The sequence below is a fragment of the Dendrobates tinctorius genome, unplaced genomic scaffold (genome assembly GCF_039654945.1).
Source record: "Dendrobates tinctorius isolate UK_male_01 unplaced genomic scaffold, ASM3965494v1 ptg000061l, whole genome shotgun sequence".
Lineage (NCBI taxonomy): Eukaryota > Metazoa > Chordata > Amphibia > Anura > Dendrobatidae > Dendrobates > Dendrobates tinctorius.
The window spans coordinates 2,585,678-2,598,110 of NW_027361729.1; the positions used below are offsets into that span (position 1 = coordinate 2,585,678).

The 12,433-nt window shown below is 45.8% G+C and overlaps 1 long non-coding RNA gene across 1 annotated transcript in view; it reads right to left on the minus strand.

The window, feature by feature from the left end:
• LOC141092850 (uncharacterized) overlaps positions 1-10,912 on the minus strand; it is a 148,148-nt gene extending 137,236 nt beyond the window's left edge. The window contains exon 1 of the long non-coding RNA XR_012232944.1: positions 10,650-10,912. This is a non-coding gene — a long non-coding RNA (uncharacterized lncRNA). The remainder of the gene's footprint in view (positions 1-10,649) is intronic.
• Positions 10,913-12,433: the final 1,521 nt, after the last annotated feature.

The window sequence follows — 12,433 nt, forward strand, 5'->3', positions numbered from 1 at the left end:
GCGGAAAGGTGCACCTCACAACTGATGCATGGTCCAGTCGGCATGGCCAGGGCCGTTACGTGTCCATCACTGCGCACTGGGTTAATGTGGTGGATGCAGGGTCCACAGGGGACAGCGGTGGTGGGACAGTGCTGCCTAGCCCACGGTATAGGAAACAGTTGGCTGTAGGCGTTCGACCCTCCTCCTCCTCCTCCTCCTCCTCCAGAAGCGAAAGCTCGTCCACAGAGCGCAGTCGTACGAGCACTCCATCTGCAGCTGCCACTGTTGCACACGATGTGTCCCCCTATCGAGCAGCTAGTGGAAAGCGTCAGCAGGCTGTGTTACAGATGATGTGTTTGGGCGACAGACACACCGCCGAGGTGCTGGCCGAGTACCTGAAGAGACAAACTGAGTCATGGCTGGGCAGTGTACATCTTGAGGCAGGCAAGGTAGTTAGTGATAACGGCCGTAATTTTGTGGCAGCCATAGCCCTTTCAAAACTCAGCCACATACCTTGCTTGGCTCACACCTTGAACCTGGTGGTGCAGTGCTTCCTCAAAAATTATCCCGAGTTAACAGCCCTGCTCCAGAAGGTGCGAAGACTGTGCCCGCACATCCGCCGGTCGCCTGTACACTCCGTTCGTATGCAGAAGCTGCAGCGATTGCTCCACCTTCCCAACCACCGCCTCATTATCGACATTGCAACAAGGTGGAACTCCACCCTGCACATGGTGGAGCGGCTGTGCGAGCAGAGGCAGGCCATAATGCATTTGTGGGAGGATACACGGCCAGGCACTTTGAGAGCAGACATGGAGTTGACAGGCGTGCAGTGGTCGAAGCTGAAAGACCTTTGTAAAGTCCTTCAGTGTTTTGAGGAATGCACACGGCTGGTAAGCGCAGACGACGCCATCCTAAGCATGAGCATCCCACTTATGCGTCTGCTCATGCAAACTTTGACGCACCTTAAGGAGCAGGCGTCTGCAGCCAATGTTGATGAGGAGGAAGAGGAGGAGGGAATCCTTGATGACATTCAGCCATTGTCTGCTCAGGGACCTCTCCTGGACGAGGTGGAGGAAGAAGAGGAGGAGGAGGAGGAGGATGATGGGGATGATTACTTAGGGGAGGAGGATGCATCTCGTGGGGCAAGTGAAAATGTTGGCGTGGCAAGGTCTGGTACAGGGTTTGTGCGTGACTGGAGGGATGTGGATTTGCCAGAAAGTGCTCCTCCACCCAGCACTCGCAGTGCATCATTGACACCGGGAACATTGGCCCACATGTCAGATTATGCCTTGCGGATCCTAAAAAGGGACCCCCGCATTGCCAAAATGATGAACGATGACGACTACTGGTTGGCCAGCATCCTGGATCCACGCTATAAAGGCAAATTACAAAACATCATGCCACAGGAGAACCTTGACCTAATATTGGCTAATAAACAAGCAACTCTGGTAAATCGGTTGCTTGAAGCATTCCCAGCACACAGCAGCGGTGATGGTTCTCACACGAGCCGTACGGGCCGGGGGCAGCTTGGCAGAGGTGTTCGTGGTGCACACAGCAGAAGTGGCGTTGGAGACAGGGGTTTCATGGCAATGTTGTGGACTGATTTTTCAAATACCGCTCAAACAACTGGTAATACTGCATCGATGGAAAGTGACAGGAGACAGCAGTTGTCAACTATGGTTACAAACTACTTTTCCTCCCATATCGATGTTCTCCCACACAGGTCATTCCCCTTTGACTATTGGGCCGCTAAACTGGACACCTGGCCTGAATTGGCCCAATATGCCTTACAGGAGCTCGCTTGCCCAGCTGCAAGTGTGCTATCGGAAAGAGTCTTCAGTGCAGCTGGATCAATCCTGACAGAAAAAAGGACCCGTCTGTCAACCCAAAATGTGGATGATCTAACCTTCATTAAAATGAACCACGCATGGGTTTCCAAGGATTTTGTCCCACCTTCCCCTGATGACACATAGGGTGACAGAAAAATGGCTTGCTTTGGTCCACCTCTTCCTGGTACTTCACCTATTTCGCCTTTTGCATCAGCTGAATGTCCAACATCAACATATGCCACTTTCTAAAACTCCCTAACTGTGCTGCCTCCCCCCCCATGGCCGGGGTCACCACCTACCGCACGACACCGTGCGAGTGCCGTTGCCCTGGACAGGTGGGTAGGCCGACTCTTGGGCGCGGGCACTGGCACAGGGTCCCTCATAGTGCAATCAAGTGTCTCTGACGGTGGTGGTGCACACCCGCCGTCAGACACACTGCTGTACTATGAGGGGCCCAGTGCCAGTACCGACGCCCAAGAGTGGGCCCCCCTTGCTTGGGCAGGGCCCCAGCATTTGCAATCTTTACCTCTCCCTGCTCCTCCGCTGTGTAATCTGGGCCGTCAAATCCATACTGTGCCTGACACCGTCTGAGCCTGCCTCCTGAGACATATATTTTGAATGTGTACGCTATCCATACATGTTATCCAGGGATACGGTACCCTTTCTAACCTTTGTGCAATCACGTGCAATCCATACTGGGCCTAACACCGTCTGAGCCTGCCTCATGCTGTATAGACATATATTTTGAATGTGTACGCTATCCATACATGTTATCCAGGGATACGGTACCCTTTCTAACCTTTGTGCAATGACGTGCAATCCATACTGGGCCTAACACAGTCTGAGCCTGCCTCATGCTGTATAGACATATATTTTGAATGTGTACGCTATCCATACATGTTATCCAGGGATACGGTACCCTTTCTAACCTTTGTGCAATCACGTGCAATCCATACTGGGCCTAACACCGTCTGAGCCTGCCTCATGCTGTATAGACATATATTTTGAATGTGTACACTATCCATACATGTTATCCAGGGATACGGTACCCTTTCTAACCTTTGTGCAATCACGTGCAATCCATACTGGGCCTAACACCGTCTGAGCCTGCCTCATGCTGTATAGACATATATTTTGAATGTGTACGCTATCCATACATGTTATCCAGGGATACGGTACCCTTTCTAACCTTTGTGCAATCACGTGCAATCCATACTGGGCCTAACACCGTCTGAGCCTGCCTCATGCTGTATAGACATATATTTTGAATGTGTACGCTATCCATACATGTTATCCGGGGATACGGTACCCTTTCTAACCTTTGTGCAATGGCGTGCAATCCATACTGGGCCTAACACCGTCTGAGCCTGCCTCATGCTGTATAGACATATATTTTGAATGTGTACGCTATCCATACATGTTATCCAGGGATACGGTACCCTTTCTAACCTTTGTGCAATCACGTGCAATCCATACTGGGCCTAACACCGTCTGAGCCTGCCTCATGCTGTATAGACATATATTTTGAATGTGTACACTATCCATACATGTTATCCGGGGATACGGTACCCTTTCTAACCTTTGTGCAATGACGTGCAATCCATACTGGGCCTAACACCGTCTGAGCCTGCCTCATGCTGTATAGACATATATTTTGAATGTGTACGCTATCCATACATGTTATCCAGGGATACGGTACCCTTTCTAACCTTTGTGCAATGACGTGCAATCCATACTGGGCCTAACACCGTCTGAGCCTGCCTCATGCTGTATAGACATATATTTTGAATGTGTACGCTATCCATACATGTTATCCAGGGATACGGTACCCTTTCTAACCTTTGTGCAATCACGTGCAATCCATACTGGGCGTGAGAACGGCTGGCGAGCTGTTAAGCAAGCTACAGCACCTGTCCAGACAAGTACAGGGATTCCCTAGCGAGGAGACTTATTTGATTGTTTTCAATGTTGGGACAGCAATTTTTGGGGAGCACTATACTCTGGAGAATGATAGATGGGGCCCACCATACACTGGAACATTCCAAAGGTGGACATCAGACACTGGAGCAGCATTTACAGGGCCCATTATACACTAGAGCATTAGAAATGGGGCCCATTATGTTTGGAGCATTATTTGGGCCCATAAGACAGTGGAGCTTCATCCATGGGGGCCAACATATACTGTAGCATTATGTGGAGCTCATCATATACTGTTTCAAACATTATATGGGACCAATGATTCTGTATGGAGAAATAGATGGGCCTCGTCATGAGATGTAAAAAGTGAGGTATTTTTCATTGTACTATACCGCTATTTATCTGCCGTATCGGAGCATGATGAGTTGTGGTATGTGTTAAAGGGGCGCTCTTTCGCCCAGGGCACATGAAAACCTGCAGCCAGCCCTCCCCCCCCACAAATTTAGCCAAATAACCCCCATTTTTCAGTGCGTAACTTATATTATGAAGTTAATTAAGGTTGACAAGCTTAAGTAAGAAGAATTGATGCTTTTGGCATTCAAATGGGCACTGTAGGTGTGTTTCCTGTCCTCCTCTCACTGCCGACTTTTATTCCCCATTGACTTACATTGGGTTTCGTGTTTCGGGACGACCCCGACTTTTCCCTATAATCGGACGATCTTGCTCGACCCGACTTTTGGAAAAGTTGGGTTTCACGAAACGAAACGCGACCCTAAAAAACCAAAAGTCGCTCAACTCTAATTAGCGCATCTCATTCTCTAGTGACATTTTTTTTTTTTTAGGAGATGTCCATAGTTTTTCAGCCTCTCTTCTGCCCTTGATTTTACTGTGAATTATATACAACATCCAGACTTGATTTTCGGATATATTTTCTGTACCGTCAGCACATAAAACCTCGAGTATAAGCCTTTTTTTTTTACTCAGTGACCTTGTTTTTTCCTAATCAGGTCTCCCATTCTCTTCCAAAACAAAAGGAACGCGTGAAGACCAAAGTATATTTATTCTCCAGTGACAGAATGTAAGATCTCCAAATACTTCTGCATCTCAAGTCGGCTTCGTCGATATTTAATTTGTAAATCTTGGCAGCCTGACCTTAGCGCGGCTACCGGCGGCTAAAAGTTCTTATAAAGGACATCTTAAATGACAGGACTTAAAGATCAACTACAGTGTAGCTTCTGAAATGTCATGTGTTAACCAATTTCTGTGGCTGAGACCTTCTGCGGATTGGCTTCTCCTCCGCTCCGGCTGCGATTTATCCTATAGCGTCTGGATGCAGAGTATAAAACAATGTTTCATGTACGCTGAAGCTGGACCTTCATTTCAAGCAAACAGATGGCCTTTCAGCAACAGTACAGAAATCCACAAAGTAACATTTACACCGGACCCATTGCTGTGTGCGTGGTAAATGCTTAAAGGGATCCTGGCAGGACGATTTTACTAATGAATCCAATTGTATGACAGCATACGCTACCCTTCAAAGTTTGGAGTCACACAGATAATTTTGTGTTTTCCATGAAAACTAAAACTTTTATTAATCAAATGAGTTGCCAAATGAAGTTAAAATCTAGTCCAGACACTGATAAGGTTCGAAAAAGAGATTTTTATTTGAAATAATAATTTTCTCCTTCAAACTTTGCTTTCGTCAAAGAATTCTCCCTTTGCAGCAATTCCAGCATTGCAGACCTTTGGCATTCTAGCAGTTAATTTGCGGAGGTAATCTGGAGAAATTTCACCCCATGCTTCCAGAAGCCTCTCCCACAAGTTGGTTTGGCTTGATGGGCACTTTTTGCGCACCATACGGTCAAGCTGCTCCCACAACAGCTCAATGGGGTTGAGATCTGGTGACTGCGCTGGCCACTCCACTAGATAGGGAAGAAGCAGGCAGCTGGTATTCTAAATAGTCGCATAATTTGGAGGTTGCTTTGGGTAATTGTCCTGTTGTAGGATGAAATTGGCTCCAATCAAGCGCTGTCCACAGTGCATGGCATTGCAAAATGGAGTGATAGCCTTCCTTATTCAAAATCCCTTTTACCTTGTACAAATCTCCCACTTTGCCAGCACCAAAGCAACCCCAGACCATCACATTACCTCCACCATGCTTGACAGATGGCGTCAAGCACTCTTACGGCATCTTTTCAGTTGTTCTGCATCTCACAAATGTTCTTCTGTGTGATCCAAACACCTCAAACTTGGATTCGTCTGTCCATAACACTTTTTTCCAATCTTCCTCTGTCCAATGTCTGTGTTCTTTTGCCCATTTTAATCATTTCCTTTTATTAGCCAGTCTCAGATATGGCTTTTTCTTTGCCACTCTGCCCTGAAGGCCAGCATCCAGGAGTCGCCTCTTCACTGTAGACGTTGACACTGGCATTTTGCGTGTACTATTTAATGAAGCCGCCAGTTGAGGACCTGTGAGGCATCAATTTCTCAAACTACAGACTCTAATGTACTTGTCTTGTTGCTCAGTTGTGCAGCGGGGCCTCCCACTTCTCTTTCTACTCTGGTTAGAGCCTGTTTGTGCTCTCCTCTGAAGGGAGTAGTACACACCGTTGTAGGAAATCTTCAGGTTTCTTGGCAATTTCTTGCATGGAATAGCCTTCATTTCTAAGAACAAGAATAGACTGTCGAGTTTCACATGAAAGTTCTTTTTTTATGGCCATTTTGAGAGTTTAATGGAACCAAAAAATGCAATTTTTCAGATTCTCAACTAGCTCAAAAGGTCAGGTTTATAGCTTCTCTAATCAGCCAAACTGTTTTCAGCTGTGCTAACATTCTTGCACAAGGGTTTTCAAGGGTATTCTAACCATCCATTAGCCTTCTTACACAGTTAGCAAACACAAAGTACCATTAGAACACTTGGGTGATGGTTGTTGGAAATGGGCCTCTATACACCTATGAAGATATTGCATTGCATTACAAACCAGACGTTTGCAGCTAGAATAGTCATTTACCACATTAACGTATAGAGAGTATTTCTGAATCATTTAATGTTAGCTTCATTGTAAAAATCTGTGCTTTACTTTTAAAAATAAGGAAATTTCTGAGTGACCCTAAACTTTTGAACGGTCGTGTAGGTCCTGGTACAACAATAGTTATAAAACAATACTCATTTCGCAGTAATCTGAAGTGGCAGTGATGAGAAATCGAGCTTAGGTGATGTCACAGCTCACTTCCTCCTTCTCCTGTACAATGACTGGTAAAGCCTCTATATATAGTTTATAACACAGGATCCACCATTCACAATAGGTGATATCACAGCTCACCTCCTTCTGTACAATGACTGACACCTCTATATACTGTACAGTAGATAACATAGGATCCACTATTCACAATAAGTGATATCACAGCTCACCTCTTTCTGTACAATGACTGACAGTCCACAATAGGTGATGTCACATCTCACCTCCTCCACCTGTACAATAACTAATAACATCTCTATAGAAAGTAGCTAATACAGATCCACCATTCACAATAAGTGATATCAACTCACCTCCTCACCCTCTGGTACAATCACTGATATCTACTGTATATAATAGTGTTATCAGTCATTATACAGGAGGAGGTGAGTTGTGACATCACCTACTGTGAATGGTGAATCCTGTCTTGTGTACTGTATATAGAGGTGTTTTCAGTCATCGTACAGGGGGAAGAGGTGAGCTGTGACATCACTTATTGTGAATGCTGGATCCTGTGTTATCTACTGTATATAGAGGTGTTAACACAGGATCCAGCATTCACATTGGGTGATGTCACAGCCCACCTCCTCCTGTACAATGACTAACACCTCTATATTGATGTGGTCTCCTTTGTCTGTGTGTCCACTAGTTGGGCCCAGTCCTTCTCAGACCTTATCTGCATGTCACTTGACAAACGGTAAGGTTTTTAAATATTAGAGTTAAGACTGTCCCAATTACAGTCACTGTGGAGTGGTGGGACGGCTTTTGCTTTTTTTTTTAACCAAAAAACATGCTAACTAAATACAGTATATTTTTTTTATGCACTACTGTTTATTTACTGCATCGCATTTAATCATTATGTTTCAGTCCTTGTTTTCTTCGGTTCAGGGGCCAGTGTGAACATGCGCTTACACGCTGCATGCACGCCAGGTTGTATCCCAGTTCATACCTTTGGAATTTTTTTTATACAGTAGAAAACACAGGATCCAGCATTCACAATGAGTGATGTCACAGCTCACCTCTTCCTCCTGTACAATGACTGAGAACACCACTATATACAGTAGATGTAACAGTATTCCCTATTCACAATAGGTGATATCACAGCTCGATATCTTAGCTCACCTCCTCCTGTACAATGACTGATGACGCTTTCATATACAGTAGATAACACAGGATCCATCATTCACAATAGGTGATGTCACATCTCACCTCCTCCTCCTGTACAATGAGTGTCAGTGAGTCTGAGACAATTTATGTGCCCACGATCAGGAACTGCTGTGGGTTTGACGCTGTGTACTTGTGCAACGTCAAACCCACAGCGGCCAGATGTTATAGCATAGTGGATGGGATTTCAAGAAACGCCAGCAGACACTGACATGCAGTGCGTCTTTCCAAACCGCAGCATGTCAATTTCTCTTGCAGAAATGCCACAGAATGTATTGGACGCAGTGAATCCGCACGGTTCAGTGAACACATGCGGATTCACTTGCGTTCAACAGACGCTTGCGCTGGATCATGGGCGCCCGGGTTTACCGCCTAAGTCCACGTGGCTTTACTGTACAGAACAGGTATGAGTCTTGTATTGGGTGAAGTGACTTGTGTGAAATCTGCAAGATTTTTATTCATTCTAATGGATCAAAAAGTAAAAAAAAAATCATTTAAATTGCACTTATTAGTTAAAAAAATGCCAAACAGTATATATATATATATATATATATATATATACACACACACACCGCTCCTTTACTGTATCTTTTGCTGGCTCCTCCTCCCCATATCTTCCCCTTACTGTTGGGCCCCCTCCTCTTCTCCTTGTACACTGCCAATATTGGTCAATCAGTAGATTTGGCTTCCAGTACCATCTCTATTCGCTGATGGCGCCCAATTATACGCTTCTTCTCCTGAGATCACGCCAGCCTTTCTAGAAAACACCGGCGATTGTCTAAACGCTGTATCTAACATCATGTCCTCACTATATCTGAAACTGAACCTGTCAAAGACTGAACTCCTGGTGTTTCCTCCCTCTACTAATGTACCTATACCCGACATTGCCATTTCTGTGTGTGGCTCCACTATTAGGCTGGAGTCACATTAACCTGCGCAAAATACGGTCAGTATTTTACATGCGTAATACGGATGACAGACCCCTAAACAGTGCTCCGTATGTCATCCGTAATCAAGGTGTGGTCGCGTATTTTGCGCATGTAAGCATCCGTATGGCGAGATTTTTCGCAGGCTTGCAAAATGGACATATAATGGAGCCCTATGACAGGGTTTCTAAAGACACCTGGTGCGTATTTCTCGCAAGTCACATGTGTGGTCCGTGTGTAATGCGTATTTTTTGCGCACCCATAGACTTGCATTGGCGTACTACGGGCGTAGTACGCTGACAATCGCAGCATGCTGCGAGTGGCACGGAGCGTAGGATACTGAGGAGAAATTTACGGCTGGTGCGAGGGACCCCATAGAGAATCATTGGTCCGTGTCTAATGCGTGCTTTTAGCGCCTCTCACTCTCCCGTATTCCTCGCCAGTGTGACTCCGGCCTTACTCCCCAGCAACATGCCCGCTGTCTTGGGGTCATACTTGACTCCGAGCTTTCCTTTGCCCCCCACATTCGATCACTGGCTCGCTCTTGTTATCTGCACCTCAAAAACATTTCTACAATTCGACCTTTTCTTACCTTTGACTCTGCAAAAACTCTTACTGTTTCTCTTATTCATTCTCGTCTCGACTATTGTAACTCTCTTCTAATCGGTCTCCCTCTTACCAAACTCTCCCCTCTCCAATCTGTCTTAAATGCTGCAGCCAGGATCATATTCCTCACCAATCGTTACACCGATGCCTCTACCTTGTGCCAGTCATTACACTGGCTACCCGTCCACTCCAGAATTCAGTATAAACTTATTACCCTCACCCACAAAGCCCTCCATAGCTCAGCACCACCCTACATCTCCTCCCTTGTTTCAGTATACCACCCTACCCGCACCCTCCGTTCTGCTGATGACCTGAGGTTAGTATCCTCAATAATCAGAACCTCCCACTCCCGTCTCCAAGACTTTACACGTGCTGCGCCAATTCTTTGGAATGCACTTCCCAGGTCAATACGATTAGTCCCCAATCCCCACAATTTTAAGCGTGCCCTGAAAACGCACTTATTCAGACTGGCCTATCGCCTCCACGCATTAACCTAATCTATCCCTGTGTGGCACAGCCAAAAGTTTTACCATAACCAGGTTCCCCGCATCATGTTCCCACATGCTTTATGCATCCATTAGCCCTCTGTGTCTGTACTGTTACACACTTAACATTATGGCTGGTCCATACAATCAGGGCAACTGTTATCACCCACCTTTCGTGTCTACCTCTTTCCTCAGACTGTAAGCTTGTGAGCAGGGCCCTCACTCCTCTTGGTATTTGTTATAATCTACTGTATGTGATTATTGTTATGCTGTAATGTCTATTGTCTGTACAAATCCCCTCTGAAATGTAAACGCTGCGGAATATGTCGGCGCTATAGAAATAAATTATATATATATAAGTTCCTGGGAAAGCTGGGTTGTAGTAATGTCGGGCAAATTGGTCAGCGGGTAGTTTTCTCCAAGTACAGATAACACGGTCAGAGACAATTATTAACTACTGCAGTTTAATGTAATGGCAAAAATAAAGAATTGTCTGTATCGTCCCACCGTTTTCTCTATGATGGCCGATCCTTCATCCCTGGCTGTTACTAGATAGTCTTCCTGGCGGCGGCGGCGGCGGCGGCGGCGGCGGCGGCGGCGGCGGCGGCAGCACTGCTACTGTGTGCTGTGTGGGAGGCCTGTGACAACGTGAAGCCGGGGACGCGAGTGATGTAACATCCGAGGGTTGAGCCCCGTGTGGCGGCTCCGCCCACAAACACAGGACGGGGATTCGGGCCTCAACGGTCGAAGTGAACGGATCGCTGCGGAGTCCCGGGGTAAAGCAGGCACTTGTTATCATTACCGTGAGCCTTTCATTTAATTCATTAATCTGTAGTTAATGGCTGAGATTGTGTCTATGTCATTATATTACCACCCCCGGGTTAGCCCCCCCTTAGTGAGAATTTGGGTAAAAAATGACTACATTTGTTAGATCTTTGTTAGATCCGGTTTGATCAAACAAAACTAACGTTAGATCACCCCTACAAAATGAGATATTTACGATCTTTTCCAGGGGGGGCTAACCCGTAGCTAGCCCCCCCAACTATGAAATTTGCCGTTTTTTGGATGGATTCTGATAGATATTCGTTAGATCCGGTTTGATCAGCAAAAATTAGCGTTAGATCTCCTTTCGTTTCCGAGATATTGGGGGGGGGCGGTGGGGGGTTAGCCCCCCCTAATTTGAAATTTGCCATTTTTTGGATGGATTCTGATAGATATTCGTTAGATCCGGTTTGATCAGCAAAAATTAACGTTAGATCTCCTTTCGTTCCCGAGATATTGGGGGTGTCAGGTGGGGGGTTAGGTACGGGTTAGCCCCCCCTAATTTGAAATTTGCCGTTTTTTGGATGGATTCTGATAGATATTCGTTAGATCCGGTTTGATCAGCAAAAATTAACGTTAGATCTCCTTTCGTTCCCGAGATATTGGGGGTGTCAGGTGGGGGGTTAGGTACGGGTTAGCCCCCCCTAATTTGAAATTTGCCGTTTTTTGGATGGATTCTGATAGATATTCATTAGATCCGGTTTGATCAGCAAAAATTAACGTTAGATCTCCTTTCGTTCCCGAGATATTGGGGGTGTCAGGTGGGGGGTTAGGTACGGGTTAGCCCCCCCTAATTTGAAATTTGCCGTTTTTTGGATGGATTCTGATAGATATTCGTTAGATCCGGTTTGATCAGCAAAAATTAACGTTAGATCTCCTTTCGTTCCTGAGATATTGGGGGTGTCAGGTGGGGGGTTAGGTACGGGTTAGCCCCCCCTAATTTGAAATTTGCCGTTTTTTGGATGGATTCTGATAGATATTCGTTAGATCCGGTTTGATCAGCAAAAATTAACGTTAGATCTCCTTTCGTTCCCGAGATATTGGGGGTGTCAGGTGGGGGGTTAGGTACGGGTTAGCCCCCCCTAATTTGAAATTTGCCGTTTTTTGGATGGATTCTGATAGATATTCGTTAGATCCGGTTTGATCAGCAAAAATTAACGTTAGATCTCCTTTCGTTCCCGAGATATTGGGGGTGTCAGGTGGGGGGTTAGGTACGGGTTAGCCCCCCCTAATTTGAAATTTGCCGTTTTTTGGATGGATTCTGATAGATATTCGTTAGATCCGGTTTGATCAGCAAAAATTAACGTTAGATCTCCTTTCGTTCCCGAGATATTGGGGGTGTCAGGTGGGGGGTTAGGTACGGGTTAGCCCCCCCTAATTTGAAATTTGCCGTTTTTTGGATGGATTCTGATAGATATTCGTTAGATCCGGTTTGATCAGCAAAAATTAACGTTAGATCTCCTTTCGTT